This window comes from Empidonax traillii, unplaced genomic scaffold (genome assembly GCF_003031625.1).
Source record: "Empidonax traillii isolate 1590-97213 ecotype Southwest subspecies unplaced genomic scaffold, ASM303162v1 scaffold637:size711352, whole genome shotgun sequence".
NCBI classification, from domain to species: Eukaryota; Metazoa; Chordata; class Aves; order Passeriformes; family Tyrannidae; genus Empidonax; species Empidonax traillii.
Window position 1 is genome coordinate 568157 of NW_020955830.1, and position 26527 is coordinate 594683.

The 26527-nt window shown below is 41.4% G+C and overlaps 1 protein-coding gene across 24 annotated transcripts in view; it reads right to left on the reverse strand.

The window, feature by feature from the left end:
- Positions 1–26527, reverse strand: part of ADGRL3 (adhesion G protein-coupled receptor L3) — a 525110-nt gene that overhangs the window by 422901 nt on the left and 75682 nt on the right. For 22 of the 24 annotated variants that reach the window (XM_027899091.1, XM_027899095.1, XM_027899078.1 and 19 more), the window contains exon 2: positions 4623–4689. The gene's annotated coding sequence lies outside the window, so the exon portion shown is untranslated. Of the gene's footprint in view, positions 1–4622; positions 4690–18485; positions 18497–22090; positions 22311–26527 lie in introns of those variants that run through there. The other 2 variants (XM_027899075.1, XM_027899074.1) reach the window with 2 other exon arrangements.

The following is a 26527-nucleotide window of genomic DNA, read 5'->3' on the forward strand; positions in this document are numbered from 1 at the left end:
CTAATAATTATTATTAATTGCACTTAACTGAAAACTGCAAAATAGATGTGAGGAATGCACAAATAAACTCTGGCACACCTGCAGCTTAGCTCCCGCTCTTCACTTGGGTTCAGTTTTACCACGCAAAGTTTGACCCATCTGTTACATCTGTGCTACGATCAAGCTTTGCAAAATCCGTCAACCTGCAAGCCTTGGCAACAAAACCAGCCCAAGAGATGTAAGCGGCAATCTGAGAAGATACTCCCCAGGAATTAGATTTTGTAAACAAACATTTCAGCTAATTGCATTCTTGTTCTCAGTACAATGAAGGCCCCATTTAGCCAAAGCATTTGTCTACAGAGTTTAGTTTCTTCCATTTAATGAACGTTGATCCTGTCTTAGCCTCTGCTGGTGTATCATCAGGATCAACATGAAATGCTAATGGAGAAAGATGCTTAATATCATTTCAAGTGTTTAAGTTACAACTGCAGCTATTAAAGCAAATCCATTTTACCTGTTCCTTCACTGGCTCCCCACTGAGACAGATTTAAAAGTTTCCGTGGGGAGAAGTGATTCATAATGACTACACAGATGAGAGAAAAAGCCTTTCACCATTAATTACAGCCAGCATTTTCCAAACCCAAGCTGGTCATTTTGCCGGCACAACACATAATTAGCAAGGCTCATTTTATTTTGTTGCCTTCACAGATTAGTTCACTTTGTAAAAAGCAAGGTAGCTGCCTCCAGCAGTAGGGATAACTATACCGAGCAGGAGAAATATAAGACTCTGTCATTTGCTTGTAGTCCATGGCAGAAAAATCCAACAGATGCCCCAGTTTTCAGTCCCCTTGCTGGTTCAATGCAGAAATTAGTGTTGCTTCTTATGGCATCCCAAACATGAGACCCTGCACTGCACCCGTGTAAGGCAATCACCGCAGTTCCGTGAATCTAGTCCTTGGCAGTGAGAAAAACTTCCTCAATTTAAAACTTTCCAACTGCTAAATCAAAGTGCAGGTCATGCAAGAGCCAGAGCAGTGAGGAGGAAGATGTTTCCTGCCCCTCATCCCTGTAGAGCAACTGTAGTGGGTCCAGCCCCAGTGGCATCCACAGTATCCTTGCAGTGTGTCACAGAAATAGGAGGAGGGGATGATGCATTCATCTGAACTTCACTTGCCCAGAGAAGTGAAACCTTTTCAGAACCACCTGAATTTTAAAGCAGGACTGTTTCTTTCTTCCCATGGCTCAGTCCACCCCTCAGTCTCTTTGAGGAGAAACTTCTGCACAGCAGAGGCTTCTGGTAGATGTGCCTGACAGGATCCCAGTTTTGAACTAGGCACCCAAAATACTGGTTGAAGCCCCCAGTGCTTGTGAGGCACAGCATGCTGCTGGCAGGTATCATCAGAAACACTAAAGTTATCCTCATGCAGATTTTAAAAGGCCACTATTTATGCATGTAAATTCTGAAGGGCATTATCGGCATCACTGACACACACTGACAGCCAGCCCAGCTCCGGGAAGGGAATAAGCAGCAGCAACTGCCTGAATAATTGATGTGCTTTTACTCTGCCCCATGGCCCAGTTATTACATTGCTCACTCTCTTCAACTGCCTGTGGTTTCTAAATTAATTAGAAATCTTAATGTCATGGCCAGCCAGTTAAAAAAAAAAAAAAAAAAAGACACTGAGAACAAAAGAAGAGAGTGCTTCTCATGCCCTTGAGCCTTGGGATCTCTTCCTTCAGTCTGGCCACGCAGAGAATAAAAGCGCAGTCTCAATTTCTGAAGCATCAGACCCCGCTCACTGATGACAAAATCAGCACACCATGAAACCCATTAAATTTGCAAAAAGCCCCCACTGCATGGGGGGAAACACCCCCATCAAGGTCACTGCTCCCATAATTTGGGGCAAAGCCTTTCCTAGGGGCTGACTCACGAGCAGAGTGGCTACTTCAACAGAGTGAAAAACATCTGACACATCACTAGCCAGGCCATTGCAACCCAGTCCTATGCAGCACCAAACATAAGGACGGCGCTGCAATCTGGAGCAGTGAAAGAGCTCAAGGTTGTTCTGCTCATATAGCTGACAGAGTGAAATGACTCTGTGAGATCCCCTTCATGGGACAAAAAAAAAAAAAAAAATTGTGTGCAATCTGACCTCAGAGAATAGGAGACAGAATACAACAACATGAGCGGCCATGTTTTTGCTACATATATACCTTTATCTGCTTACAATATTGCTTGTGTTTAAACTTTAAGAAAATATCTATAGCTATTCAGAGACCCAGTGGGAATAATTCTCATGTTTGAGACACACTGAAAAAGCACAGGTAGTTATGCTTCAAGGCCTTGTAAAGCACTTAGCTATGATGAATCTGGGGATGTTTTTAGCCTTGCAAAAAGAAATACTGGGTTTTTCAAAATCTCTTTCCAACAGTACCAATAACATAAATAAACAGAAATTACTGAATTTGTAAAAAAAATTTTAAATTGCACAGATAATTTAGACTAATATTTCACCTTCTTATAAAAGAGCAGTGAAATACCAATGAAACTAAACAGTATGGCACAGTCTTCCTCTTTGCCACCACATTATGTCATACTGTTACCTGTAAGATCCTGAGAGAGAGAAAGGTACAAACCACCACCTTTCTAATATCCCTCTTGGGAAATTCATTATTTTAAAGAAATCTGATTTTCCAGTCTTCACTTTTGACAAGGATGAACTGACATACTCAGAGCATTGAACTGTCTGACTCCCCACTAAAGTTATTCCTGTACATGGAAAGTGCCCAGACATGACAGCCCCACAGCAGTGATGGCAATCACCACAGCTGGTGATCATGACAGAAAACTTTACAGAGTTTTAAATGGCACTGTAAATCCAAATGGAAGTATCCAACAAAATGAATCCCATTTGTTAGCACGTGAAAGGTAGTTCACAACACTGTGAGCTGAAACTACAGGAGAACGTGGTTATCTAAAAGTTTAATGCACTTTGCTCATGCGTTTATTTGCACCAAGAGTTTTTTCCTCTGTCTGCTATATTTCCTCTCCTGTCATAATTTTGCATTAAACTGATGTGTGCAGAGAACACCACAAAAAAAAAAAAAAAAAAATACAGAAGGTTCCACACGAGTTGCAAGATTAGGCCCTTTCAGTGCTTTCCAACAGGCTTCTTGAGATGACACTTCCATTTGCAGGGTGGGAGGATGGACTTTCAGCAAATTGTAATGCTCATACATGAAGAAGGCAGAATTGTTCCACCCTGTGATTTGTTTGCATTTGTCATCTTGGCTTCATACTGCCTCTAAAACGCACGTGCTAATTCTCAGCAGAATGGCACTGCGGGTGTAGTGAACACAAGATGTCACTCACATGCATTTTTCAAACCCAAGCAATGAAATGAAGCGCCTTGTAAGGATATGTCACGTGTTCTTACAGAAATTTTCCTGGTGCTGGCAACATTTCCTATCTCTCTCCCTCTTCCCATCCATGGTTTTATATTTCACTATGTTTGCTTTCCTATACTCAAATGTACAGACTTTCACATTATATATAATCTTTTGCTCTTCATACTGTGGTATGTACATACATCTCTTCTCACTCTGAAGTTATTACATTATTAATACAAAATTTTACTGAAAGGCTCAGCTCATGTAAACTCCTCTAGCTTAACCACAGTAACAGTGAAGCCCTACACAGGCTTTAAAGCAGAGGTGGGTCCCTGATTGCTCTTCTGGATCACCATACAGATGAAAGGATGCATCAGCTGAAGCAAGACTGCCGCAACTCAACATGGCCTTGCCCTCCTTGTCCAGCTTTTACATCACTTTTTCTCTAGCAAAGAGCAAAGTGCAAAACTGCCCAGGGTCCTATAGGGGTGTCCCCCCCTTCAGCCTTGGAAAGAAGGCAGAAGGTGGTACAGGAGACGGCAGCAGTATGGAGCAGCACAGCTTTCCTCACTGCATTTTGGAGCCTAGTCTTTTCAAGTCGCAGCCCCTGGCAAAGTGTCTCATGAAAGTTTGATGAACAGCATTTTGTTTAACACCAGCAACTGAGCCACGGCCCTGTTGAGCTGCATTGCCCAAACAAAATGTCACAACCCAAGAGGATCAAGAAACTCAATTGCAAGAGGCAGGCTTACAGGCAGCACAGGAGCTCACAACCTCTGGAGCAGGGTGCACCACCCCACAAGTTACTCGGTCACCGAAACATGAGGAGGCTGCTGTAACACTGATGAGCACCGAGCCTCCTTCGATACTTGCCCAGCACGCTGCAAGGCTGCACTAGGCAGTCTTGCAAAAAATACTCAGAAGTCCACAGCCCTTTTTCCACTGGCACATATAAACCATGATTTTTATTTTCCCTCTTTCACCCTTTTCAATTCTACACGCACCAAAAAAATCCACAGAGTGCTCTTCCCTAACATTCGCTTCAGCATTTTCATGCTCTGCTGCTTTTGTTCCCCTGTTCCCTTTACATAAAGGAATATTCTCAAGAAACAACTGCACCTGCACAACTGAAAATACACAAAACCCATATGCAGAGACAGTGCTGCAGGCTCATGGAACGTGATCAGGTCTAAATATTTTAGCACAACAAACAAATGAGGAAATGAGGCTAGACTATATGGTCCGGCAATTACCTTTTCTTGTTCTTCAGGTGCTAGAAATCCACACGCTATTTTTTGCTGAGTACTGTATTCAACATTTCTGGGAAAAAAAAAGAGAAAGAGAGACAAATTTTAAAATGTTTATGTTTACCTCTGAGGACTTATCAGGCACTCATGAACTTTTCGCTATACATTCACCAGAGGATTCAGTGATGAACAACTGGCTTTGGTCAACAGATCTGATTTTGAGAAGTCTGTAAGAACTTTTAATCTCTATGAAACATATTTCTGTGTGGGAAGACAGTACTAAGACATAACCAACAATGGCTGGATGAAAAATCAGTGGTCAGTATCACTAATAATAATAAAACAACCCCTAAAGATACAACCAGTTATCAAACACACATGCAAGTACATGAGTATCTCCACCATACCAGACTTCAATGTGTTCTGGATAAACTATTGTATACTAGAGGATTTATCAGAGATTTTTAGAGGTTGCTGCACCAGAATAATAAAGAAACATCCAGTTTGAAAAGAAGGTAAAAGAAATTATTATTGCAGGGATAATAATTCCTCTTCCTCAGCAGTTTACAACTTAAAATTCCTCTGTCCCTTTACATCTTCAGTATTTTCTTCTAATTATAATGTTAAATGCTAAATGTAACAATAATTGACAAAACCATGAAATGGATGGATCCAGGTCAGCCTCCTGGAAATGTTGCGTTTATTAGAATTAATTACATATGAAAAATTGCTCCTCACAGTTGAGATTGCTACAGATGAAACTTCAGTGAGAATCAGCCTTGTCAGAGTCAGGCTTGGTGGTATGGGACTCCAGGACTTCATCCCATCCCAATGAAACAATTAGAAAACAAAACTAAAAACCCATGCAAGGAAAACAGCAATGGCTCCTCCTGTCTAAAATTTTGCTTCCTACATTAACTATAAGCCCAGTTCATTATCTGCAACCTGCAGGGGAGAACACAGGTCATTTAACTTGTAAGTTAAAATAAAAAAAAAAAAAACCTTTAAAGAGTGACTGAAATAGGATGCAATGTTAAACTGGGGTCAGTTATTTCAGTTGCAGCAGTGGGTCCCCAAGGTTTTCCCAACCAGGGCTGTAGCACAGTTTTCACCCTGCTGCCATGGTCTCACACACTGGACCATCCTACACCTTAAAAAAGTTGCAGACAAAGAAATGGTCCTAGGGCTCCAGTTTCACATCTTAGCTAATGCAGAATGGTGTTACTTTAATCTTCAACAGCAAAAAAGGGAAGCTGCAACCCAACTCTAAGCCCTCCTTGACAGGTGCCCTGAGAGTATGAAAAGAAGGACATTGAGGCATTGGTCCCTAACACATAATTTGTATTATTTACGTACTGAAGAAGCAATTGCTTGCATTCAGTAACCTTGGAAGTCAGACAAGCAAATTAAAACTTAAAACAAGGCTTGAGAGTCCAGCATGCATGCTGCTTTTTGAGTGATTTCTCTGTAATAGGAAAGTATGGATGCTCTGGAGGAAAAAGAGACCTATTCCAGGTTTCCTGCCAGCAAAATTGCCTCTGTAAGCAATAAACACGTTTTGGATCATCTAAGAAATTTACAGGCAAACTCAGGGTAAGACCAGTTATTACTTCTCCCCGTACAAATGAAAAAGTCTCTATATGTAGAGACTATACCCATTTTCAGCCTTGGATTTTGATCACATATATACAGTTTCAGTAGGAAAAAACACTTTTAGAAGTGCAGCGCAGACCAGGCAACACCTCACAAGGGCACCCGTATACTTTATTTCTAGGAAAAATGCCATTTTTTTAGACTACGCTACTTGTGTTTTATAGCAAAATCTTCACTTGGTTCCAAGAAGCTTTTGGAGAATAATTCCCATATGATCAGAGCACTACAGAGCAGAGAAAGTGTACTTTGCCTACTTTGAAGAAGTAATGTTTGTTACCCCGTTACCTTACAATGGCTTTTTAAATGAAATGAAAATAAGATCTTTGTTTCATTTATGATACCTTACATTTAACTTCTGCTTGGAGCGTAAAGGGCTAGAGATAGCACAACATTCAGTGGTTTATGGCTCTTCTGTGTCGTTTTAGGATTCAGCACATGCTCTCCTCCCAGCTCACCTTTATTTTATCATAATGTGGGTGTACTGACTGGTAAATTTTTCTTGCCTTCCCTTCCCAAATGCCAAATGTATAACCTTGAGTTGGCCTCTGTCATATGCTATTTCTATGCAGATTTCAAACGCAGATTGGGGAATTCTTGTTCTTATTAAAATAAGAAGGGAACTATACAGGCATTCCTGCAGAGCAAAGATCTTGCAAAATACTTGCTAGAGAGTCAGTGCTCACTGCCAGTGGGTGCACTGCAGGAACTACAGGAATTTGGTGTTAGCCCTTGAAGAGAGAATAAGCACACTAAAGAAAGAGACACTGCTTTACCACTGACTCCTACTAATACAGCAGTACAACACCTGCCACACGAGCAAGGGAATCTTGTTTTGATCTTCTTTTACTACTTTCCACACCACTCAACTAACCTGCTCCCTCCTCAAATCTACAGTACTTCTCAGAAAGTACTTGTTTCTTCTTAAGTTCTTCCCTGGTCATACTCTGCCTGGACTATTTGGTAAGTGGCTTCTCTCCCTTGCTTCATCATATATGACCCTGGCTCTACCTGCCAAGATTACTGCTCAGTGAATAATGCAGATACTTCAACATAGCCCACTCTTACTAAAATGGCTTCTGGTGTTCATGTGGCTAAATATTTGTAAATCCTCTGCTATGGTGAGTAATATATCCACCCAAGGAGGACAAGGGCATATTATTCTGCATCACTAGATGCCACAAGAAGCGCAGTTAATCTGCAAACTGGCATGCTGCAGCACCTTCATCCCAAACCAGAAGCTACTAATAAGGAGAGCAACAATAAACACTTTCTGTTTGGCAACAGCAAAGGCTGGGAAGAGAATCCATCACGATGGGATGGCTCACCCTCAAGCAGCTGTCATCACTACAAAAAGCCAAGCAATACAATTTCAGTTATAAACGCTCACAACAAAGGGACCCACAAAAAAGCACCCGAAGTTTTAGGCAACCTTCTGAAAAAGCCTTGTTTGTTAAAATGTACCAAGCACCTCTCTTCTGACTCTGTTCAAACAGAGGAGTGAGCACCCAGCCTGGTGCTTTTGGAGGTGAAAACCCATGTGGAGCAGCACGGCATTGCTCCTGGACATCACTGTCTCTGCATTAGCCTGATGAAACCAAATCAGCAACTTTCACCTACAGTGACTTAATTAACATGCACCCTACAGATTTTTCCAAATCCTCCACACTGCCATCCTCCATTACCAAGCTCTTTTGATGAAAGTGATTAAAGCTAACAATTATAATTTCTGTTAGAGATGCCCCTAGAGGCTTCAGCAAGGCTCAGACTTCATTGTTCACAGAACACAATGCAAAGAAATCTCTCTCCTGAAGAGTTCATCCTCCAAAAAGACAAGAAGATCAAGGAATAGCAGAAAGAAAGACACAGAGACAAAAAATTGTCGCTCAAGGTCAAACAGCAGGCCTCTGACAGAGCTAGAAGAAAACCCTACTTCTCTAGAGCACTGTAAGTCTAGTCAGCACTGTGCTGACTCTCCAATTCTAAGCCGTTCAACTAATATATTTTATTTACCAAGTGTCAAGAGCAGGTGAAATAGTTCAGTGTTACTTGCAGTTCAATTTTTGATCATATCTTCTTGTGGTGACTCTCCAAGCAGAGCTAACCATGACAGCGAAAGAGTTACTTTCCCTTCACCTTCCAGAGAAATGCTTCCCATACTTTTCTGTGCAGATTACTGACAAATCAATCCCCTTCAATTTTTTTATTCTTCAATCAATGCTTTCAACAAAGAGTGATTGCTCAAGCACTCTTCTCAACCTTGCACTTCCAATTTTTTAAAGAATGGTCAATCTCAATATGCTTAATTATAATTGCAAATGGATCGTTTTATCTTGTACTCTTCTGTTTTAATGGGATTATGTACCGTCAAATCTCTACAGTAACATTTAAAGTAAAAATCTCCTACGTCATTCATATGTGTTTTAGATATTTAAAACATTAATATGCAACCTGTGATATTACAAAAGGTTAGATTTCTAACCACCTGGCCCAGTTATGACACCATAAATCTGATTTAATTTTCACTGATTACTAGAAAAAATCTTTCCAAGGCAGTATAACTGTAATTTGATAAAACTTCTTGACATGCAATTCATCAGGAAGAGAGTGGTTCTGTTGTGCTTTGTACAGCGACAGAACAGAGCACGAGTGTGCAAAGCGAGTGAAGCTTTTAGTCTTTGCAAACAACTTCAGTGCATAAAATATTAAAAGCACCGCTAAACTAATCCCTGGCAAGAACTGCAAGCAATTCACTACAACTCGTATTACGAATGCCTTTGGTTTACCATTTAAAAAACATTAGAGTCTACCATTATGGTTGTGTATCACAGTGCTGTACATTAACCTCTATAATCTTCCAACATGGTGTATTGCAGTAATAGAAATTAGGCTATCTGGCAAAAAAAAAGCTTAAAAAGACGCAATATTTTAAAAGAGCAGACAGAAAAGCTCCTCACTCCTTCCTGCCAAAGACAGCAGGAGAAAGTCCAGTCCTCTTTTCCTCAAAGCAAATGGTAAAATCCCATTAATTTCCCCTGGAACCGACAGATCCGCTGCATCTGGGAAAGGATTCAGTCTAAATACATCGCAGACATAACAGATGAATGATTTGGGGGAGAGGGGTCGCCTGCTCTCATTTTAACACTTCTGTGTAACAGGAACAGAGCAGGTCATTTCTGTAAGCTTGAAAATGCTTTGTGAGCTTTCAGTAGGATTTTCCCTTCAGCATTTTTTGCCTTCTGTCTCCATTTTATTCTTGTTCCTATGCTTAATGGTTTTCAAATCTGTTGAGCATACAAGATGCTTAAAAGCCTACACTTGATATTTACTGTTGTAGAATCTACATGGATGAAGTATTTTCTTCTGCAATTAATAGGAAAACATTTACATTTCAAATATTCTGGAACAATTATGTCTTCTACACTAAGGAAACAAACTGCAAGCTAAATTTTCACTTACACATTATATAGAAGTTTTCGTAGCAAGACATCTATTTTAGGTACTGAAAAACAATCGTAATAAAATGCTCATCATGTTTGCAAATTACTTTAATTTCCATGATGAAATTTGTCCACTCAGAAATACATCTAATAACTAAACCAGAAAGATGCATTTGGTTCTGTAACAGTTTTCAAAGATTTTGTTTTTCTCAGTGGGATAGGAAACTTCTAAAAATATGCAAGAAAAATGAGAAAGAAAAAGAAGAAAGAGAACACAGCCCAACGCTAAGGCAGCAACACTCACCTAAGGCATGATGAAGTCATGCTCCTGCTGTGCATGATGCAGAACACACACTTAAACCTTGCCGCTTCCCCTACGAGGCCACTGGCACGCTGCTCTCCTTCCTGTATAACTACCTGGCTCCTTTCCCTCACCCTTCACTTCTAACATATCTGAAACTCCATCCAAACCCATATGCTTCTGTTAAATATATTGAGTTTGAGGAGAAAAAGGTCAGCTTCATTTTGTCTCAACCAGCCCTAGCTCCCAGCTGTCGGGACCAACGGGTGCTGGGGTTAAGAGAGATTTTTTGCACCTGTCTTTGAAGCAGAAAGCTGCCATTATTTCCCAAGCAGTATAGTGGTTCCAAGTGGTTTCTGAAGCAAGCAACCAGGCAGTTATGTGAAGCCCAGGATCTGGTACTGGAAGATCCAGAGAGTTCCCTGCAACAGCAAGGCATTTAATGAGAGAGGAGAGGGGGGTCTGGAGTCCTGCCAAATCTAATCCTGGCTATATGTGCCACAGCTGGATTTCTTCAAGTAGGGGCTATTACACTGGCACACTGCTGACCAAAGTCTTCTGTTTCGTGTAAATTCTCTGCAAAGACCTTAGGAGATAAAACTGATTAATCCTAATTAAAATGAAAATCAAGGAAATGACACAGTCTGTTGAATCTACTTGATGAATCAAAAGCCTCCCTCATTTCTATGTTAATTGTCTTTTTACAAATGTGCAGCACTCTCATACGCGCAGAATAATGTTTTCATATTTTTCTTCACTTGGAACATTGCGGGACAGATGTTAGAAAGCAACCAGAGAGCCCTTCTGCATTATCAGGCCCCTGCAGAAGTGCCTAACTGGGTGCCGACTCCCTCCTCAGACTTCTTGTGGCTTTAATAAAAAAAATCACATCCCGCAGCAATGCGACAGCCCAGACACTGAAGCCAGGGAAGGGCCGGCACCTGGCAGGACACAGCACCTTCCAAGCACGCTCAAAGGTATGTAAGATGCCCCATTAGCATTCAGCAGGGAATATACCATAAGTTAAATTCAACCAACATAAACACACTGAATCCCTGCTCTCGATTTGCATGAGTCTGATAACACTTCCATGAAATTTCGCTGCTCGAGTTTTTATCGAAAGCCTACTTGCACATAACACTGTATCACAGTGAGGACATTTGGGAAAGCAATCAACCAGCAAAGACACTCCTGAAGTGCAAAAATGCAGAACAGACCCTTTCAAGGACAGTTCAACTTAGGATATGAGTGATTTAAAGAGGAATGAATCAGTACACTGCTAACACCAGCCAATTACAAGGTGGAATGCATAGGAGGGTCTCCTTCTCTATAGACACGTACGTAACACATTAGAGAGATCCACATTCAATTTGTATCCAATGAAAATTGTCCAAACTTATGGGGGAGCAAGGCTAACCTAAACTAAGTGCTAAAGGCACACTGGACAAAATCCAGAATCTGCTGCATTACTTGCTTAGACACCATTTATTGTGGTTACATTTTATTATACAGTAGTAAAAAATTACAAGGCAACATCCTGTGTTATTTCCCACTGGGATAAATGATACAGATGTACTATTAAACCTCAAAACCAGCACCAGTCTGCCAGGCTACATTCCATTTGTGTCTTTATAATGTGTCAATAGGCTGACATTTATGCCTTCTGATGATAAAGCGAATTATGTTATAGACATTTAAATGTGCCATAAAATGCATAGCACTGCACAAACCTAGAACTCTTCCAATCTTTACCAAAACAACACACACACCAAAAAAAAAAAAGAAATCCCACCAGACAACAGCATCAAAACTTAGGACATATTGGCTTCATTTTTTCTATGATAAGCCAAAGTTTTGAGGGATTTTTAAAATGTTCTTATAAAAAGGGGTTAATGCAACCTTTCTCTTGTGCATACATTCAACCCACAGTTAGTTTTCATTTTGGTTTATAGATTTTTGCCCTCTCCCAGAACATTTTTCTTTAAAATCTAAATAACTGGCTTCATGGTGGGTGACAGGACATGCTCAACCCTCAAGCTGAACCACAGGCCGTCATGCAACCCTGTCCTGACACTTGCAACCAAAAACAGGAGCTCCAGTGTGCCTATCCCAGCTTGGTACTGCTGTCAATCTCAGCTAGGGAAGCACTCATGAAGGTCCACCACAGCTTGCAGCCCAAGGGCATCCTGAAACATGGAAATACACCAGCAAAGGGATGATCCTATGGGGATCTCACTGTGGGTCAAAGACTATATGTGATCTAAGACATGATCTCAGCATGGTCACTGGTGCTGAGGATTTGAGGGACATTTAAGGGACATTTGAAGTCCAATAATTCTGATTTAAAATGAACTTTCTCTGCTTAGTCACCACCAGCTACTTTGAAAAGGCCAGCCTTCTGAGAAATCAAGACAAAACCCTCATAGATCGGCTATTAAATGTCGTGCTTGCGGGAAATATCAAGATTAAAACACAGAGACTAGCACACAATGGTTATCTTAGCTCCATCATGGTCTCCCCTTAATGCCACCCCCTAAAGTTTGTTAACATGAAATGAGGCACAATTTCTTTTTAAGAAATGCGGGTGGTAGCACCAGACTAGGGAACACAGAAATTCATCTTTGTTGTTAGATGGTCACAACTAAAAAGTCTATCCGTGGTCTGATTACAGGGGCTGCCTGGACTAGAAGTATTTGGAATAATTGGAAGTGGTGGATGGGGATGCATAAACAGCGAACTATAATGGGTTGGTCTAAAACCAAAGAAGTGCCGATGCTGTTGTTGAAGCTTTACTCGCACGCATCAAATTCCTTAATAATATAAAAGATAAGCAGGCGACAGCAAAGGAGGAGTTCAGAAATATGCAGCCTGCGAGGGCACGCTGGAAGGAGGGCTACATCTCCAATTATTATCCCTCAAGCAACTGGCTTGACAGAGGATGAGGAAAAGTTGCAAACATGCCAACTCCACAATTTTCTGCAGGGATCACATCTTGAAATGATTATGGTTGAAATAAGGGGCAGGGATATATCCAGGACTTGTTTAAAAAAAAGTTCTTAAAACAAACAAACAAACAAACAAAAAACCCCCATCCCAAGTTTGGGGTATTTTTCCTCTGAGAACAACATTAGAGCTTTAATGCATTAGAAACGCAGTTGCATCACATATTGCACTATGATTGCCTATGTTTAAGCTGAAGGCAGGAAAGTGCCAGGCTGAGCCACTTCGTTACAGTGCTTACCATCATAATAAGACAGAAAGTGGTTGCTACTCCACTCTGACAAGTTTTTAATTGCATCTAGAAATTACCTTCTAGTTTAAATTTCATTCCGAAATTGTGTCTAATAGAGGCTGCTGAAGATGAGTTTGTCACACTTCTAAATAATTATTATTAAAGTGACACTAATATCTTTCGCTGGAGTTTACACCACCTCAAGTGTCTTTCAAATAACGTCCTTGTCATTAAACTTAGCATCAGATGTGACTAAAATGCACAATTATCCTGACCTTTTAATTTCAAGTGGCTCACCAGTCATGGTCCTCCTTCGTAAGAAGGCCCATCACCTCTTCTGTTTTGGTGACATTAGCAAACGTCTTTTGAAGGACAGAAGAATACCTTCCCACATCAGAGCCTGATGAATACACATGCACAACCTTAGATAATAGTCATATCCAGCACTAAAGGTTATTAACAGGTTGCATTGTCTCAAGACAACATGGTCCAATCTACAAGTCCCAGGACAACCAGATTTTCAAGAGCATCTTTCATGACCTTTAAATGAGCTCATTCTATGAATTTTGCATCCTGTCAAGGAAAATACCACATGCAGTCCCAACACATTGAAAATCACCAACATTGCAGCACCAGCAAAGCATGGGCTTTGGAAATCCTTAGCCACTAGGATCTGAAGCCATCAGGGAAGCAGGGAATGCAGATGCCCTCCTGAAATCAACTATCCAACAAGCTGCTATCCAAACTCAAAGAAATCCTCTAGGTAATGATGAAGATTTTAAAAAGGAGGTAAAGAAGCCTCCTGATCCTTCAGAAAATAGTAACTTTCCCAAAAGAAGAGGCTCGAAGGAAACTACACAATCACACTCTGAAGTTTTCCTTTGCTTTTCTAAGGAACGAAGTATCCCACACATTTTGAAGTACTCTAAATGCAGCTAAAGTGGACATTAAAGAATCTCTGTAAATCTAAAATAAATAGAAGAAACCCACAGGAAAAAAAAAATCTTATCAGTGTTTCCCCACACAGTTAGTATATAGTACTAGGATTCTTTTTCCTTAGACATGAAATATATATAAAACTGGCATATAAAGACATCTCTGGCTACAGTTATTTTGGAACTGACTTCAACCATCTTTGTTTTATTACCTCAGATAGCATGATGTCATCAGAAGCCTTTTAATGTCTTTTAAGACCTTCTGCAGTTATTCTTAAATTATTAGGTGTGAATATGTGCATGTGTGTGGTATTTCTTTATTTCTGCAACCATGTGATAAACTGCAGTGCCACAAGATAAATTGCATTCAGTTTACAAATTTGACCTCCTCACTTGAACTCTGCCTGCTAATCCATCTCAGCTGGGACTATTTCTAATATGCCATACTTCCGAACAGCTTTCAAACAGCTGTAGGGGCTTTTTTTGGTGTGTGTGTGTTTTTAAAATGGATTTCACATTAAAAGTATTTTCTTCTTTGCACCAGAAAGTGGAACAGATTACAAGCAGAAAGACCCTGTCTTTCAACAGCTCCAGGATCAAGTGTCAGACACATCCCAAGCCAAAGGGGAACAAGAGCAGAGAACTTTTCTGATGTGGGGTGCTTGCACCTTTAATAGTGTCCCCAACAATACTTGCCACACACTTGCAATCCCATTAAAATCCTCAGGAGCTCTCCTCCACCAACATCCTTCAGCAGTTTTAATGAAGGTTTAGACACTCAAGCCTGGACCTCAAATATGTCACCCCATGTCATGCAGGTGAAGCATCACCCTACCACACAGGGCACTCTGTTAAAACGGAGGTGCTGTGCTGCTCCCTGCTCAACTCCAGGCAAGTATTTGGATACTCCTCCTTTGCAGGAAAATTTCTGGACTTGAGAACAAATGCCTCAACTTGTGTGCTGTGATAGAAAAAGGGTAACTAATAATCAAATGAATTCTGGTTTTCCCTTTGGAACAGGTGAACGTATTTTAATTGTTGTAGATGTTAGTTTTCCAGAGGTAGCACAGAAACAGCTCTCACTAGCAGACATTTTCTCTGTATGTTTGAGAAGTTCACCGCTTTTCAACAGCTTACGTTTTTTGTTTGGTTGGTTGGGGTTTTTTTACCTTCTAAATTTCCATGCTTGGTTTCGTCCTAATTTTTTTAAAAGGTAAACGATAAAGTTTTGTTTGCGGTTAGCCAGCATAAACAAATCATCTCTCAACTACTCACCTCAATTTTTCACAGAAAGGACAAGAATAAGTTTTTTAATAACTTGCTTAAATATCCATGACAGAAAAATCTTTCTGTTGCCAAGCTGCCACTCGCATTTGACACACCTGACCAAATAGCAAAACTGCTGCTTTCTTGGCGTCTTCTTGAATCCCAGGCAAGATGGATGCTCCTAAATAGCACTTCTCTTTCCTTCAGCTGATGGGTACATTTACTAAGCAAAGCAACCAACTGCACAGTTTAAGCCTGTGCTTACCTCTACGCATGCTCTGAGATACCAGGATTCACCAGCACGTGCAGCCACACCACCCTTAATACAGGGTGTAAACCTTAGCATTTCTGCTGCAGAAGGAAAACAAGCCATCCCCCTTCTCAACTTCAAATACAACTGGAAAGTCTCAGAAGCATTCATAAAACTAATGTGGGTGAAAATTAAGGATGTGGTTAAGGTGCCCTGCCAGACCAGGGTCTTGCTGTACTTTTCCAAAAGAAGTTTGATAGCATCAGATATATAAATATGACTGGCTTAAGCAATTAGACCTGCATTTGCTATAAACTCTGCAATCAAATATTCATTTCATTTTGCAATGTCATCAGTAGTCTGACACAAGTAAAAGCAAATTAAAAATGCAGGAAAGTATTCCAGGTAATCATATGCTTTTTTTTAAGGAGCTAATTTACTTATTTAAATTACAGAGACATACTGAATGGGATGGCTGTGAGAAAAGCATATTGCAGGAACTGGCAGAGGCACTGGTTTTGGGTAAATCAGAGCTTTTGTGTGGTGGTCCTTGATAACAAAAGCACCAACCCACAGGGTGACTTTTTTTACCCACTCTAAGCCCTCATTACAGATCCTTTCTACTGCTAGAAAATGCACTCAGCTGGAGCCTGTAAGAACCTGACTATCTTCTAGGCATGCTGGTTATGCTGCTTTTGCCTGATATGCTTTCCACAAGTCACATAAATTATTAAGCCTTTTTGAATTAAAAAAAAAAATAAAGGCATTAAGAAAAAGTGCACTTTTCTCGGATATTTCTTTAGGAAGTTCTGCATATGGAAGTCTCAATGGATACTACACTTTTATTCACAGTTGGCTTGGGTTTAAAATATATATAAGAGGAATCATTGATTCTTAGTATGATGAGCACTGCTCAGGCTTTCCTTAACATGAAAAAGGAGATCTTACTAATGGTTTGACCTGAAATAAAGAAGGCAGACCTTTAGTAATTAGAACAAAAAAATGCTTTAAATTTCCCTTCTTTTTGCATAAACCATTACAGAGGTCACTTGGCCAAAAAGCATCAGCTGCTGAAAGCCACAGAGAAATCTGTCTTCTGAATCTGTTTTCTGCTGAACACCATGGAGAAACCCCGTTCCTGCTGGTGCTTCTTCATTGAAATGCAGAAGTATAAACAGAGATACAGTATCCAAAACATTTTACCAGAACATGTTTTTTAGGCTGAAAAAACATCGAATTAATTACAAAGGGAGACTGTAATTGTTTAAACAGTATAAAGACAAACAAAACAACAAAAAAAAAGAAAAAAAGGTGCTGACCACTTAGCAGAACACTGAGAAGCAGTATATTTTAATCCAATGTTAGATTTTTCAGTAAAAACCATTTGGTAGACTTAGGATTGATTACCACTTTCTTGATTGACTGGAATTGGTGGCGAGTCATTAATGACCTAAACGAAAGAAGGATGGACAAACCCATCACAGCTCCCAGATGTCAACTGCTGCTTCACACCAGGTGGCTGGGGATGGGGGGGACCACGACAGCTGAAGTGAGAATCACCCTGAAAGGCAGTATGTACACATACCTGACCAGCATCACAAGTCATGTTCAACATCCTCAGATGGTAATTTATTAGGTATTTGCTGGCTTAGGTCCCCTAGAACACTTATCGAGGACATTCACACCTATTCCCACATCTGGAACAAGTGATTCCAGTAAGAACCACATCAGGGCAATAAAAGTGATAATTACTGGTCTGAACTGGGACACCAGCAATCCCTGATGGCTGATGTACACTTACCATGTTTATTTTGAATGGCTGTAAAAGGAACCACTGCCCACAGTGCTAAGCAAACTCCAAGCAGTGGGTGGTCCCAGATGAGAAACGTGAGAAGCTGCTTGCAGAAGCCCATCTCAAGCCCTTGCTCAGTGCTACCAACACAAGGACTTCTTTGTTAACACTTAATCTTCAGATCTCTAGATTTTACTTCTATCATTCACATTGCACAAGCAGAGAGAGCATGGCAAAAAATTTGAGCTTGCAGCGATAAACAAAATGTAATATATAAACGAAGTTGCCAGGAAGATTCATTTTTGCTGAGCAGTATCAGATAAATAAATTATAAAGAACTGTAACTGCTACCTATTAAGAGACAGATTTATATGATAGCTAAAGCTTTCATAGTTTAGGAAAGAATGTCTAATAAAATGGCACAGCTGTGATTTAGTAAGGTGTTTAAATTCATCGTTACATATATTTTGCATTTCCGACTGGTCTTCGTTACCAAGTCATATATTGGCTTTGCCTGATATACGTATCCTTTTTTGCATATGTAATGAACTTATCAGCTTCCAGTCGAAAAGGCAATTTTAGAGCTATCTCCTCCTAAGGTTTGTGCTTAAATACGCTGAATGACTCATCCACTGTACTAATAGACACAGTGAATTCAACAAGGTGAAAAATGTTAAAGGCTGAGATTCTGCACAGCACAGTAGGAGGATGAAGAGCACAAAGAAATTAAACTGAGAGGGCCTGTCTTACCCAGCAAGGCTTACTGGAAGTGGGGGGAAAAAACCCAACAAACCTCCTTATCTATTTTTACCATTTGCTACAACCTTATAGGTCCTTGCATGTCAGAACCCGATCAGGCAGGGAGCATCCTCGCAGCTGCAAACACAGGTCAGGGCTTCAAGAAGGTAAATCCCCAGAAACATAGGTTGAGGTTCCCAAAATCCCTCCTAAAGTCTTCAGTCACCTGGATGAAGTGGCCAAGGCTCCCAAAACAGCTTTCAACACCCACAGAAGCCACTGGGGTCTTAGCACAACCGAGATTTCGAAGGCTATGTTTTAAAACCTAGCTTTGGGCAGCATTCCCCTGAATCCTGGCCCAGATTCTCCCATTTCCAGGCTGGAAAGGACTGATGGCTCAGCTGCTCTGGATTTCTGCATAACACTAACCAGAGGATTTCAGCTCACTGGTCCAGCCATAATGAGTGCAGTCACTGCTGGTCAGCCTGTGCCCTGCTACAGAAAGCAGGAAATTAGCAGTAACTCCTGCTGCAACATTTTTAAGGTTAGAGGAGAACTACATCTAACTCTGATTATCCTTCTCAGTGCCATCATGCATGTTCTACTGCAGCCACAAAAGCAAAGGGATCTGCAGGATTTGGTGCTGCAGTTACAGCACAGAACTGCATATGAAGGCATGGCAGTTGAATAATGCAAGATTACTTCCTTAATGAAATCTTTTTCCCATATTTTTCATAAATATTTAAATGAACAAAACCAGAAAAGCACTACAAATCTCCTTGTCCAGTTGCAGTGTTTTGAAAATAAAATGCAAACTGTATTTCTATTGGATTTAATTCATGCTGAAGTTCAAGTGAACATTTAGGCAGCATTTATCATCTTCAGAGCACTGTGCAAGTGCAAGCTAATGCGTGATTTGTGGTCCTGCTCAGCACATCTGTGGCTCTCTAATTCCTACATCATTCAGCCTGATTTGAGCCCTGCACTCTGGTGAGCCAAGAGCCACCCACCACCCAAGCACTGGCAAACTGCAAATATTTCAGATCAGCGGCAGCTCTGGACACTAGGTAGTAAAATTCCAGTGTGGTTCATCTCTATGTTTCATAGCAGCTCCTACCTCAGAGTCAATTATAAGATTTAGTTAACACAGCTCATAAAACACTATTCCATCCATCCAAATACCAAAGAAAAGTGTGTGTGTGGGGGGGAAAGGCAAATAAATAAACATCTTACAGATACGATCTTCTGGAGTGTTTTTGCAACTCCTCTTTTTTTCCAAAATAGCAGAGGACTTATGCTTATCCTCAAAGATGCTTACAAGTCAGGTTTCCCTTTTAATCACAGCACTTCGGAGAGTAAATAAACTTAATTGTCTTGTACGTTGCTGACTACACCAACAGGAATACACCAAGGGATATGGCCCAGAAAGGAGCTGGTACATCTCAAATCATCAGGAATGAATAAAACAGAGGCTACATCAAAAAAAAAAAAAATAGAGAGAAAGAATTTAGTATCACTGCAACATGAGAAACACAGTTTCTGACATCTGGGCAAATATTTCTCTTTCCTGTGTATGTAGCATATAAACCTATGTACTGCGTACCCAATCCAGTGAGTTAAGATAGGTTGAATCACAGTATCAACCACTTGAGACCCTAGAGAAAGACAACTGTATTCACATGAACTCTGACAAGCCAAAGGAAACTCCTGCTTTTCTGAAAGCTGTAATGCTGGTGGTGTTTCCTATGGGACTTGAATTAGGAACTGGCATGGAGGGCAGGCAGGGCACACGTTTCTGTTTTAAGAAAAAGGGCAAAAGCAAAAATAATCAAAGGGTTAGAAAAACCATTTGATAGTCTTGTACTGCAATCAGAGCCATACTGCTCTGAAGTTGTCTTTGGGATTTTTGTTTAGTAGACTACTTTAGCAGTGGAAAAGTCTGAAAGTGCTGCAAGGCTTCCAGATCTTTGAGGGCAACCAAGAATTTTGGCATTTTTGGTAGCAGGAAGGAAACCTTCTGAGTAACACACTGTGTTCATTAAAGTCATCACAGAAGGATTTCACAAGATTGCTGCAAATATCAACCCTCAGCAAGGAGTAGCAGCATGGACAGCTTTCCAGGAACTCCAAATGTCAAACTGGCCATTGTGAGGTACAAGGGACAATGCTCCTAGGTGCACTTTGTGCTCCTTCCTTCTGGCTAACACAATGGTTTCATCTTCATATTTTCTAGGGAACAGAAGCTGAAGGCAGGCAACTTGTCTGAACACTCAAAAGGGAATATAAAACTCTCAGAATTTATTTGCAGACATCATATAGCAAAGCTCCTTTTTCTCCCATTTCCTCTCCAGACCTGCACCATACCTGTGCATTCTCACCTGGCAAGATTGCTCAGGACCCTCTGAAGTCAAAAACAGAGGCCCTCACAGGAAAGCAAAGTATATGATGGGGATCTGTATCTATCAGTCAGCACTCTTCCTGCTGTCAAAGTAAACCCAGAAACCCAAGCACTGGGGAGAAAATTGCCATCTCTCACCTCTGTAAGACATGGCAAGTAACGCTTTGCTTCACAAGGACATGACAGCAGGATGCCTGCAAGGTGAGGCACAAGCATAGGCAAGAAACAAATTGACACCACAGATCTCCAAACCAGCCCAAGTCGTATTCTACTAAAGGTTTAAAACACAACACCCACCTACAAACTAAGCTAATAAACCACTCCTTAAGAGAGGACAATAATGTCCTTTTGCACCTCTGTGTCACAGGAGAGGCTGGCAGAGATGGGACACTTGGTAGTGGGTGCAACAGGTCACCTTCCAGGGGGTGCCATCAGCCCTCCAAGATACCAAGACATTTTAGACTCCTAGACTGGAGAAGAGAGGGGTTTTAGAGGGTTTGCTTTTGGTTAGTATTTCTGAAGCTGAGGCTCCCACTTGCTTGCTCTTTAGTCCACAAGTTGCTCCTCACTTCTTATTACCAGACTGTGGAGGAAGGACTAAGGGTGCACTGACCATTTCCACAGCACCATAACTTCCTAGGACGTCGTATCTCCTTGAAAAGAAGCAGATGGCACACGGCACAGAATAATGGAAAGTGAGGCACCTGTAGCAGGTACATACAGGCAGCAGCAGGGATTGCTGGCCCCACTCTGGCACTTTCAATACAAGGACAAGTAGCTTCAGCCTATCATCTGTTTCCCTTGCTTAAGGGCAAAAATATGCTACACTGCATGATGAGGCCAAGGAGGAGGCTTTGATAGCTACATTATGCCTAAGCCTGGAAATGAGACAACACCGGGAACACACGGTAAGAGGGAGGACTGAGCACTTTAGGAGCTCTTCCCCTTTTCAATTCCTCCGCAATGAAAATATCTTCAAAAATACCAGTAAGGCAGAAAAGAGAGAAAGCAGTGGGACCCCAAAACAGAGGCTTGCTTCCAAAGTCCACATGAACATTTTATACCTCTTAGCCATTTCATCTCCCAGGGAGGAAGAAATTCCTGGCATGGGGAGGCAACAACACAGTGCTGCTGGAGCGGGGGAGACTGGATCTGCATAACTTCTGAGCTCTACTGGGAGGCAGCAACTCAGCCCCGGCAAGCGGTGTGGAGCCAGTTTGCATCTGGAATGAAACATGCCTTGCTCCCCTAAGAGAGTCACCACGGCAGGGTCAGCAGGCACTGCTCGGCCAGGCCTCCCTTCCTCTGCTGTGGCTGGAAGTCAGCCAGAGACAGCTTAAGGCTTTGGAGAAATCAAGAACCCCAAGTGCCAGATAATTTTTTTACACAGGTAAATATAAGAGCAAAGTGCCTAGAGGTGATGCTTGGCCACTGGAGCTCATGGAGTCATGGCACAGGGCCGCTCCACTTACTCCAGCCAGGGAGTCCCTGCAGAAGGTTGGATGCTATTTTTGAATCCTGCAGGCAGCATCTCCTGTAGGCTGACAGCCGAATTCCTGAGGCAGGGAGCCTCACAAGGGACTCCACTGCAGGAAAATGAACTCAGCTGTGCTGAGGAAAAAGCATATTCAGCAGAATACAGCAGGGCTGGGAGACACACAGAGCCAGGCAGGGATTGCTGGCAGCACCCAGTGAGATGACAGCAGGAAAATGCTGGGAGGCACTGAGCACTCAGCAATACTTCACAGAATTACAGAATCTCCTGAGTTGGAAGGGATCTACAAGGATGATCGAAGTCCAGCTCCTGGCCCTGCACAGGACCACCCCAACACCACCACAGGATCACTTCACTGGAGACCTACCAATTTCTCTGCTCCAGCCTTTGGGAATGGGAATTGATTCATGTCTCTGGCTTTTCCAAACTGGAAGCTCCTGTAAGAATGATGCTGTCTATTTCTCATGCTGCCAGATGCTTTTTCTCCTTCCCCCTGAAAGGTCCTCTGCATTGTTCCCTTCTGCTCCACGCACACATTTCCAAGGGCTTCCTGTGAAGGCCTGAATTGTCTTGAGGCAGAAGGTGTTAAAGCATTCATGCCTTCCCAGTCACCAACAGCACTCTATTCTGGTTTGGGTCCCTTCATCAAATAGGAGTGAATTTGAAAGCTGAAGTGGGAGTTGAACTTCCAGAAAGGTAAAGGAAAGTGGAAGCAAGAACCGAGGATTTCCACTGCAAAAGTTCAGTGCACATAAAACCACAGCTGAAGTCAGGGGAGCTTGGGCTTTGAATAAACAGAGCACAACACACGCTCCCTATGCAGGGCAAGTCTGACCCCAAACCTGCAGCCAGCAGGTAGAGTTCTCCAACCTTGACTTCTCCACCTGCAGAGTCACCCAAGTAAACAGATAGATAGGCAGATATTTTGCAAGAGTCAAAGAAAATAAATTCATTACTCTTTCTGGAGCACAGCAATATGTTTGCAACCAACAGCACAAAGGAGTTAAAATTACATTAGTAATTGTGTCTTAAGCATTTCAATGCTTTGCAGGTAATAAAATATGAGGCCAGTAGATGACGGAATAGAAAATACTGTGAAGCTGCTCCCTGAACATCCATTGTCCCTCCTTACACCAGTCAGACCGGGTTCAGAATCTGAGGTTATATGGCAATGCAGAAGTACTAAAGAACAGCGCTGAGGTGCCCAAATCCCTCTGATTCCAGCATTTCTGAAAGTTCTTGAGCACTTAGCTTTTAGGAAGCATTTCAGAAAGGATTTACCCTCTACTACCCAAGCCGGTAAACCTCCCTGAGAGGGAATGGTTACAGGAGAGGGGAGACCTGATTCCTCCTTTCTGTACATATGAGAATCCCCTTTGGTCCTCTCCTTGCATGTTACATCAAGACACTGTGTGGCATTTAACCCCTTCTGCTATTTGGAAATACTGCACACAGAACTTGAAGTGCAGTACTGATGTACAACCCAAAACCCTAATGTCTTCAAACCAGTATCTTTCATGAAGGATGGAAGCTACAGGTGACCCATCCTATGAAAAGCAGAAAGCAAACATGAAACTCCTTCCCAGGTCAGGTCCCTCTCCCCTGCCCAAATCTAGGCCCTGGGTGCCCGCTCCTGCACCATCATGAGCACTATCAAGGGCACACAGTGTGCCTCCAAGTGAGTTTGCAAAATGCAGCTACTGGCGGAGCTGGCACATCACTTTACAAAGCTCAAACTCTGCCACAGAGGTGTCTGCTCATTTTTTTTATCTTGTTAAGTTGCCAGGACTAGTACAGTGAAAGTTATCTACATGATATCATTGCTAGCTAAGGACCTTGTTGTAAGTAATTTACCTAAATTCCTAGTGGATATATGTATATATACACACATGCACACACATATGCATATAAATATATATATGTGCATACATGTATTTACAGAACAACTGACATGCAATGTGCCTACAACTAGGAAACATAATGCTTGCTTTAAAAAGAGGCATGGTTGACTTGAGAGGTATCATCCTACAACATTAAATCATAAAATGTTTTACATATTCTACTGCCAAGTCTGAAACTTGACTCTGAGACTTTCATAATCCTGACAAAATGGTTTGGGGTTTTTTTCTTTGCTTGAGGGGACAAAAGGGAGAGGTAAACCACAAAGCCACAAACAGCAAATCTTTGAAGCACAGAGGGGAAACACAAAGCAAGCAATGCAAAAACAGATTCAACCCTTCCACTCCATATTTAGCTGGTATTTACTACAAGACCTAGTTGGGGGAAAAAATAATAATTAGGCAATCAGGTCAATTTTAGGATAAAGAGTGGCCCTTTTACTACACACAAATCCTTCTTCTGCCAGACATTTAACCTGTCTTTGAGGGCTGCCGACAGCTGACTAGAGAGAAACACAGTATTTCACTATTCACTCCCAATTATGCTTGTTTGCTTGTTTACTGGATTATTTTCAAGGGCTGCAATAAGGGCATAGACTGCCTAAAGGTTTACACTGGATTTCCTTGCCATCTTGCTACATTTAAGGCCAGAACAAAGTGAAGGAGGGCTTTTCCGTCTTTTTTGTGCTTGGTACAACTCCACTCTGACAATCTCACAGCATGTTGTATTGCCTTGGGCAAGGATACACTTTAGTAGGTTACGAGAAATAAACTGCACGATAACATCTTACAACTATCTAAGTCAGTTTTCATATTCAGATCTAAATAAAAAGAAGTTACAGTAAGAACTGAGATCAGCACAATGATGCTCATCTGCTACAGCAGAAGATCCCAAACAACCTTCTACCAAGGTTCCTCTACCTTTCTTCCTACAGGATTTCCAACAGACCTGGAGGAAGTCCACCTATCTCTTGTCCTTGCCCAAGAAAGGAGACACCACAAAATAAGCAGCACCTTGCTAAAAAAGCCTCCTGGATGCAGCTGTTGGCATGCACTGCCACGAAGACGCAGCAGCATTGCTGAAGATGGTACAGCCATGGTACACACAGGGTTCTTCACGCTCCAGGAATAAAGTCAGCCAAGGTGATGGGAATCAGCAAAGATGCACCAACAATGTTGCTTTTAGGTGTGGATCTACACACAGTGCCTTTACCTGTCACAGCACACACTGCAAACTGAACGTGCATGCAGGATCCTGGTTGTATTTTGCTGTGCTTACAAAACCCTCCCTGCTCCTGTCCTTTGAAGGCTACAATTGCATCCTGCAGCCAAAAAATGAAGTGACATTAGGATCAGTAAATCTGAGCCTCCAAAATTCTGACATGGGTATCAGAGTAAGATTCAAAACGTTAAAATCACTGCTAAAGGATAATTTCACCTGCATAACCATACATTTTCTCACACATATATAATCATTTCCACAGGAGAGGGTGAAAAGAAGAAGAAAGCAAGCACGAATTGGAACCACTGTAAAAGTTTATGTGATTTTTTTTTTTGTTACTGGCATTGTCTTGTTCATTAGTGACAAAGATGTTAATTCTAGGAGAAGGTGGAACAGGAATATTTTTAGAAAAATTAAAGAAGGTGTGTGCTGAAGCACCATTTGGAGTATGAAACATAAAGTAAGCTCATGGGATCTTATGGTGACACCTATACTTTACAGACTTACAATGTGGATTTTCAAATTATTTCTAAGAAGTTAAAGAAAAATCAGTTGTGATTCAAAATAGGAAGTGGGGGGAGACACCAAATTTGCTTGATGTTTGGAGAAGATCGTGTGTTTACTACCCTGCTTTCCACCCACAACAAGCACACGTTTTAGCAACGAACAGTTGGAGAAGCAGAAGTTGCCAGTGAAAGTCAAACACTGACATGCAGAAGGCATCTTATTTTCTTTTTTTTTTTCTTTTATGTTAATTCAGAAAAGAAAAGCTTCATCTCTTAGACCTGGGATTAAATAGACAGCGCTGAGCCCCTTGTTATCAGATAAGCTGCTACCCAGGAAAAACCACAAAAAGATAAAGCTAAAATTTTTGGCTTTCTCTGAGAAAGGGACCGTGACTCTTCCCCCTGTCCTGAGGGAAAGGTCCCTGATGCCCAGGGTAATACCTGGTCATGCCATGCTCTTGCCCCACCACCAAAGTCATGAAGGGAAAGGTTGAAGAAGTTGCCAGAGTGCAGCTGCCTCCACAATACAAGGCAGCACCTTCGGCCACCAAAAACACGTACATCCCTTTTATTGTCAACTTACCATAAAACAAATGTCTATTTTAGCTATTCCATCAGATGATGAAGCTCTGTTTAATTAATTTCCAATCACTTTTAAAGTTATACATCCCTGAAAGCCCTGTTGGTCACGGCAAATGGCAATTTTACAGAAAGCATTTCTGAGAACCGGTTGAATTTGCTTTTAAAAACATTATTTAAGAGCTACTCTGTCTAATATGTTTTACAAC